This window comes from Brienomyrus brachyistius, unplaced genomic scaffold, assembly GCF_023856365.1.
Source record: "Brienomyrus brachyistius isolate T26 unplaced genomic scaffold, BBRACH_0.4 scaffold40, whole genome shotgun sequence".
Classification (NCBI taxonomy): Eukaryota; Metazoa; Chordata; class Actinopteri; order Osteoglossiformes; family Mormyridae; genus Brienomyrus; species Brienomyrus brachyistius.
This window is the reverse complement of record NW_026042315.1, coordinates 1,834,804-1,841,485: the sequence shown is the minus strand read 5'-3', so window position 1 is coordinate 1,841,485 and position 6,682 is coordinate 1,834,804. Positions and strand designations below refer to the sequence as shown.

Below are 6,682 nucleotides of genomic sequence, written 5' to 3'. Positions count from 1 at the left end.
TTTATTTAAATATTTTTTTTTGTCTTCTTCCCCGGGGGTTGGTTGTGTAACTGCTGCAATGGTATTTGTATTTAATTATTTATTTATTATTTTAAATGATTGTGGCTTAGGGGGCATGGGTTGGTTGTGTTAGTGATGCAATGGTATTTGGATTTAATTATTTATTATTTTAAATGCTTATTTTAAATGTTTATTATTTTAAAATGATATTGAGGAGAGTGCTTATGAGTGTGTATTATTTTAAAAATGATATTGATGAGAGTGCTTATGAGCGTGTGTTATTTGAATAAGTTATTATTATTATTATTTTGTGGGGCGCGGGCGGGAGTGAGCGTGGCTGGGTTACCTGATGGAGCGCGAGCGTACGGTGTGCGGTAGCGTGGTAAGGTCCCCGGGCTTCGGAGAATCAGCAAAGGACTTATTCACATACTGGTGCGGTAGCGCGGAAAGGTCCGCACGGCTTTGGATAATCCTCGGAGAGAGCGATGCGGGAGAGCTGAGAGGCGTGCTGCTGCGCGAGTCTGAGAGAAACTGTGAGAGACTGTGGGATAAAATGGTAAAGTTGGAGCAAAGAATGAGAGGAGGAGGTGCAGGGTCTATCGTCCAATAAAAACGCTCGGCGCTAGTTTTGACCGTGTGTTTTTTCCTCACGCGAGCGTTTGTATCACATCGGCGTATGGCGCCAATTTGTAAAGGTCATAAGTCGAGACATACATCGAGTCTGTCAATTTGTCCGCCAGTAAATTCTGCAGGGCCGTGCCACCTGGCCATCGAGGCGCCCCCCTACCCGGCCACGCGGGCCATACATCGAGTCTGACACTTTTGCCCTCCAGTAAATTCTGTTTAAAGTTTTGTTTTCACATACGTCCCAAATTACAGATAATTTTCTTACACAGGCACGAGTAGCATCATCAAGGCCGTACCACCTGGTCATACATCAAGTCTGACAATTTGCCCGCCAGTAAATTCTGTTTATAGTTTTGTTTGTCATACATGACCGTGCAGATATGGGGTGACAGAGACAATTAAATTGTATTACGTCGAGCGGGGGGCCTTTTCCTCCTCCTAGAGGCATCATCTTCATCCGTACCACGCCCCCACGAGCAGGCCGTGTAGAATATAGGGAGCTTCGCGCTGCAGGGCCAACTCTATCTTTTCAAAAAATACAGACATGTCTGGGACTTCCGAAATGAAAGATTCAACCTCACCTTCTAAGACTCAACAGGAGCAGGAGGCCATTATGCAGCCTCCGGGGGCTCCCAGGAAGATTCATACGGCACGTAGACGGGTACCTATGATGCGACCGTCGGAAGACCCGAGGGCTATCTGGGAGCTGCCCAACGGGAATAAACTGGTCTGCCTCTTTGACAACGTTGCGGAGGAACTGCGCGTCTTTCAGGTCACCGGAGACGGCCCAGACCCCCCGAAAGACGACCCGTATCTGGTGACTTTTTCCGAAACGGAATGGGGAAACTTGAAGACTGTCGTTACCCCGATGATGGAGGAGAGCACCGACCCCGACCTTGAGGTCGAGACTGGAAGAATGGAGATGCACTATAGAGATGCTCGTAAACAGCGTACCACCATTATGAAGTGGGACGTGACCGGGGAGCTGGACAAGAGAATGGTGAATATATGGCAGTGGCCTAAATGCGACTGTTTTGGCCTGAGAATACCGTTTCTGATTTGGATGCAGATGATTCAAGAAAAGTCTGGTTACTACCAAGCGATGTTTAAGGAGAGTCGGGGGCGTAAGCAGATGCAAGAGATGACAAAACCTACGCCGTAAGGACCCCCCTCACCCCCTCACCCACCGTCGCTATATAAAGTGGACTCTGTTACAACCCCTTTTCACAAACATCATGGCAGCAGCAGCAGCAGCAGCAAATTATAGCGACGGTGAAAGCGGGGACAATGAGGCTCCAGCAGCAACCCTGACCTCTGATCCCGGGGAGCTCCTTCCAACCCCCCCATCATCACCGGCCTCTGATCCTGGAGAGGACCCTCCGACGCCTGAGATCTGCACGCTTCTCTCCAGACCGGCTCTCTGCCGTGGGATGTTGGCTTGTATTAAGGCTATGATAGTGGGCCTTTTAACCTCAGTCATCAGGAAGCATCAAGAGAGAAACTGCTACGGTTGTGAAGTGGATCACCCCAGTCAGAGACAACACCCTTGTCTGTTTCCTCCAGGCAGAAATTACTTTTACATACACTTTGACTCTGTGTTGCGTGACCTCTGGACCGATCGGCTGACACCCGCCTTGACCCACGTTCTATCGACCCTGGGCATCCGAGCGGCCGCCGGCAGGTTGGAGGGGGCCGTGGAAGCTATCCTGTACGATCTGCGTGAGGCCCGCAACGGCATGGTGGAAATCACTCGACTGGAACAAGATCTGTTTGAACAGAACCCAGCGTTTAAGCAGATCCTGGAAGAAGAATTTCTGACTCGTTGGGAGGCCCGAGACTAAAACAAAAAGCATCTTGCGATGGGGAACGGTATCAGCAGACCCTTACGGCGGTTTATGTTAAATGTTTTTTTAGAAAAAGTTAGTCCACTATTGTTGCGTGCTATTGATAAAAGTGATTGTCGGGATGATTATGCTTGTTGCTGCTTTCATAGAGTGTTATTTGAGATTTCTCAAGTCGGAGAAAATTATCAGCGGGGGATGGATTTACTTACTCAACTGATGTCAGAGGGTGAAAGACATTCCCCCGAAAGTCTCATACGCGCTTGTCTATCTTGTATTCCTGACAATGAATTTGACTGTAATCACATTTTTGTATTTTACGCTTTAATAGTAGATGTAGTCACCTCTAAATTTCATGATAAGCAGCCTATCGATGTTAATCAGATGCTTTCTACTCTACATACATGTATCGTTGAAAAAGCCACTATATCCACTTTACTGCATGTGACATCGCTAATCTACCTCAACAACTGTCACGGCTGTAACTAAATGTATACCTGCATTTTGAAAATGTAACCTTCACAAATTGTATACCAGCTTTTTTAAAATATATATATATATCTTTCACTAATTGCAAAAATAAAAAAAAATTAAAACTTGAATACCGTTGTAATAGTCTTTGTAAAATAACGGGTAAAAATGCTGAGCAGGTTGGCCGAGTGGTTAAGGCGTTGGACTTAAGATCCAATGGACGTATGTCCGCGTGGGTTCGATCCCCACCCCAGCTAAACGCTTTTGTAAAATAATAATAATTAAAAAACAAACTACACAATATGGGTTAAATGTAGAAAAAACACACAAAATTTCACTGATGTTCACTCAGTCTCTTAACAACCCCCATCCACAGTCAGCTATAAAACGCCGCACCCCGCTCTCCCCCCACTCAGTGTGTGAAAAGCATGTCTGTTGCCAAGACTACAGCTCGCGTCTTGAGCAGTTCGTACTATGACCCCAGCCAACCGGGGTCATACGGAGGTGTCTCCAGACTGCAGAGAGCCGTGCAGCAAGATACGGGGAAAAAAGTGGCTGCTGATGACATCAGAGACTGGCTGTCTATGCAAGACAGTTATACTTTACATAAACCGGTTAAAAAGAATTTCCCCAGGAACAGAGTGTTTGTTCCGAGAGCCATGTATCAGTGGCAGGCCGATTTATGCGACATGCAAGGGCTGGCCAAATACAACGAGGGATTAAAATACCTCCTTACGGTGATTGATGTTTTTTCTAAAAAAGCCTACGCGCGTGCTATAAGAAACAAGACTGGGGAAGCTGTAAAGGAGGCCTTTGATTCTATTTTAACCGAGGGGGGCGTCCCCCTCAAGCTACAGACGGATGCCGGTAAGGAGTTTTTAAATGGGACTTTTCAGAAACTTTTAAAAACTCATAAAATCACCCATTTCACTACGGCTAGTGAACTTAAAGCTTCCGTCGTAGAGAGATTTAATCGAACGTTAAAAGAGAGGATGTACAGGTACTCTACGGCTAAAAACACCCGGCGATATGTGGACGTGTTGGACGATCTAATAAAGGGGTACAACCAGTCATTTCACAGCGCTATTAAAATGAAACCTGCCGAGGTCAGGCCCGATAATGCTCATCTAGTATTTGATAATCTATACGGTCCCCTGAAGAAAAAAAGCACACGGCCACGTTTTAAGTTTAACATAGGGGACACTGTGAGAGTCTCCAAGCACAGTCAGATATTTGACAAAAAGTACGAGCAGACATTTACGGACGAGTACTTTGTCATATGCGAACGTGTACCCAGATCCCCACCGGTATATAAATTGAGGGACGTGAGCGGTGAAATACTCGAGGGAACATTCTATGAAGCGGAGCTGCAGAAAGTCAAAATATCTCCGAGACGCGCGTTCAAGGTCGAGAAGGTTATAGGCTCAAAGACCGACAGAAAGGGGAAAAAGTGGATTTTAGTACATTGGCAGGGTTGGCCCTCGAGGTTCGATTCGTGGATACCGCGGTCGGACTTGATACAGGTTTAATTTTTTAAAAAAGAGAAAAAAAAGAAAAAAAAAGAAAATGGACGCCCGCCCCTCTTTTTACCTCACGCTACCGTCAAACTCTTGTCTCTCCATCTTCCCCGATAACCAGAGTTCGGATTACACCGTGATGCTCTCGCGACCTATAGAGCTACGGGGGCCTTACGAAGTAGCTCTGGCTGAAATCATGTATTGTTACACGTGGCGAAATGTTACACACCCGGATAATACTTTTGAATTGCGGGATACGGAGGCGGAGGCAAAGAGAGAGGCCGATCCTTTAGTGGACCTACCTTACCTTTTTCCTCGGAAAATTAAAGTGGGCTATTATGAATCTCTGAAACAGATTGTGACAGAAATCAACGCTACGTTAAAAAAATTAGGTACCGAAGTTTCCTTCTCATACAGCGAGATTACACGAAGGGTTAATATGACGGGAAACCATAAATACAAGATCCAATTTAAACCTACTCTGGCCTACATGCTGGGCTTTGAGCCGGGTCAGTGGTATAACCTAGGAGGAGGTAGCGGGTCGACCTCACCCTACCCGGGCGACATTCACGCGGGATTCTACAATATGTACGTCTACTGTAACATCGTGGAACCGCAGCACGTGGGGGAATTTGTAGTCCCGCTCCTCAGAACCGTTAAAATAGACGGTGCGTTCGGCGACGTAGTCACTTTGCCGTTCCACAAGCTGCAGTACGTACCGGTGAACAAGCAGAGCCTACAGAATTTGCATATCGAGATAAAGAACGATCAGAATACTCTGATTAATTTCTCCTACGGAAAAACGATCGTCAAGCTACACTTTCGCCCCGTTTAAAAAAAAAAGAAAACAATGGCTTACCACAATCCACAGAGATTTATTACGTATTACACCAGTCAGGCGGGACATGGGCTCCCCGGTTTTGCGGGGAGCCCCGTGATGTACGGGCGTGGGTTGGGGTCCATGCTCAGTAGGGCTTTTAGATTTGTTTTACCCTTTCTTAAGCGTGGGGTCGACATAGCGAAACCTCATTTGAAATCGGCGGTCAAAGGAATAGGTTCGGATCTCGCCAGCTCTGTAGTCAGCGGCCGTTTTACAAACACAGCTGACCCCAAGCAGGAAGGGTCGGGTCTGCTATTCCTGTCTCGGAGGAGGAGGGGGAGTAGAACGAGAGCCCTTCAGGAAAGTCGTAAAAAAAAAAAAACCTGGCAGAGTCGTCAGGATTCCCAAGTCTCGACCAGCTAAGAGAAACAAGAAACCCCCCGGGGACATATTTTAAGAGAGAGAAAACGCAGCGTAAACAAGAATGGCTCTAGCTCACCGGCTCTCGGCTGAATGTACCAAATCTGAATTGGACCTGTTTGCGGCCCCTATGACGCAATTATCCATAGATCAGACCAATTATGTAGAAATCAACCCATTAAATTCCATTACCGATCAGGATGTTTTGGATTTCCTAATACCGGGGTCGGGCAATTTCTATGTGGACCTCAACTCTACACTGCTATATCTAAGGCTCAGGATCGTTAGGGCCGATGGAGCCCCCCTGCTTGACGCCGACCCCTGCGGTATTATACAGTACCCGCTAAACGGCATATTCTCCCAGCTGGATGTGAGTCTGAACGACGTCCTGATCAGTTCTTCGTCGGCCACGCACCCCTATAGGTCAGTCATAGAGACCCTGCTCAATTTTTCTACGGATACGCTAGAGAGTCAGTTTTCGGCAGGGCTCTGGTACAAAGACGTCGGGGGCGACTTGGATAGCGTGGACGTCTCAGCGCAGGGCCCCAACGTGGGGTTACAGAAGCGAGCCGCCTTCTGTAGAAACTCTCAGGAGTTTTCTCTGATGGGTCCTATACACGCCGATATTTTTTTCAGCGAACGAATGCTGTTAAACAACGTGGATATACGCTTAAAGTTTGTAAAGGCTAAAAGCGACTTTAGTCTCATGTGTAGAAATGACACCGATTACGAGCTGAAAATACTGAGGGCCAGCCTGTTTGTGAAAAAAGTGGAGGTCTCCCCGGCGGTGTCACTGGGTCACTCGGCCGCTCTCATGAAAGCAAACGCCCTGTACCCTATAAGCAGGGTAGTCGTTAAAAATTGTACGCTGCCCGCACAATCGCGCGTTTGCCCGCAGGACAACCTCTTCCTGGGCAACTTACCGCGCTACATCGTTTTGGGGATCGTGGACCACGCCGCGTTCGTGGGCACGCGAAACAGAAACC

General features: G+C 47.2%; 1 non-coding gene across 1 annotated transcript; it reads left to right on the top strand.

Annotated features, from left to right (window-relative positions):
- The first annotated feature begins 3,113 nt into the window (after positions 1–3,113).
- trnal-uaa (transfer RNA leucine (anticodon UAA)) lies at positions 3,114–3,196 on the top strand. Its single transcript has one exon. It is a non-coding gene; the product is annotated as a tRNA-Leu (tRNA).
- The last annotated feature ends 3,486 nt before the right edge of the window (positions 3,197–6,682 follow it).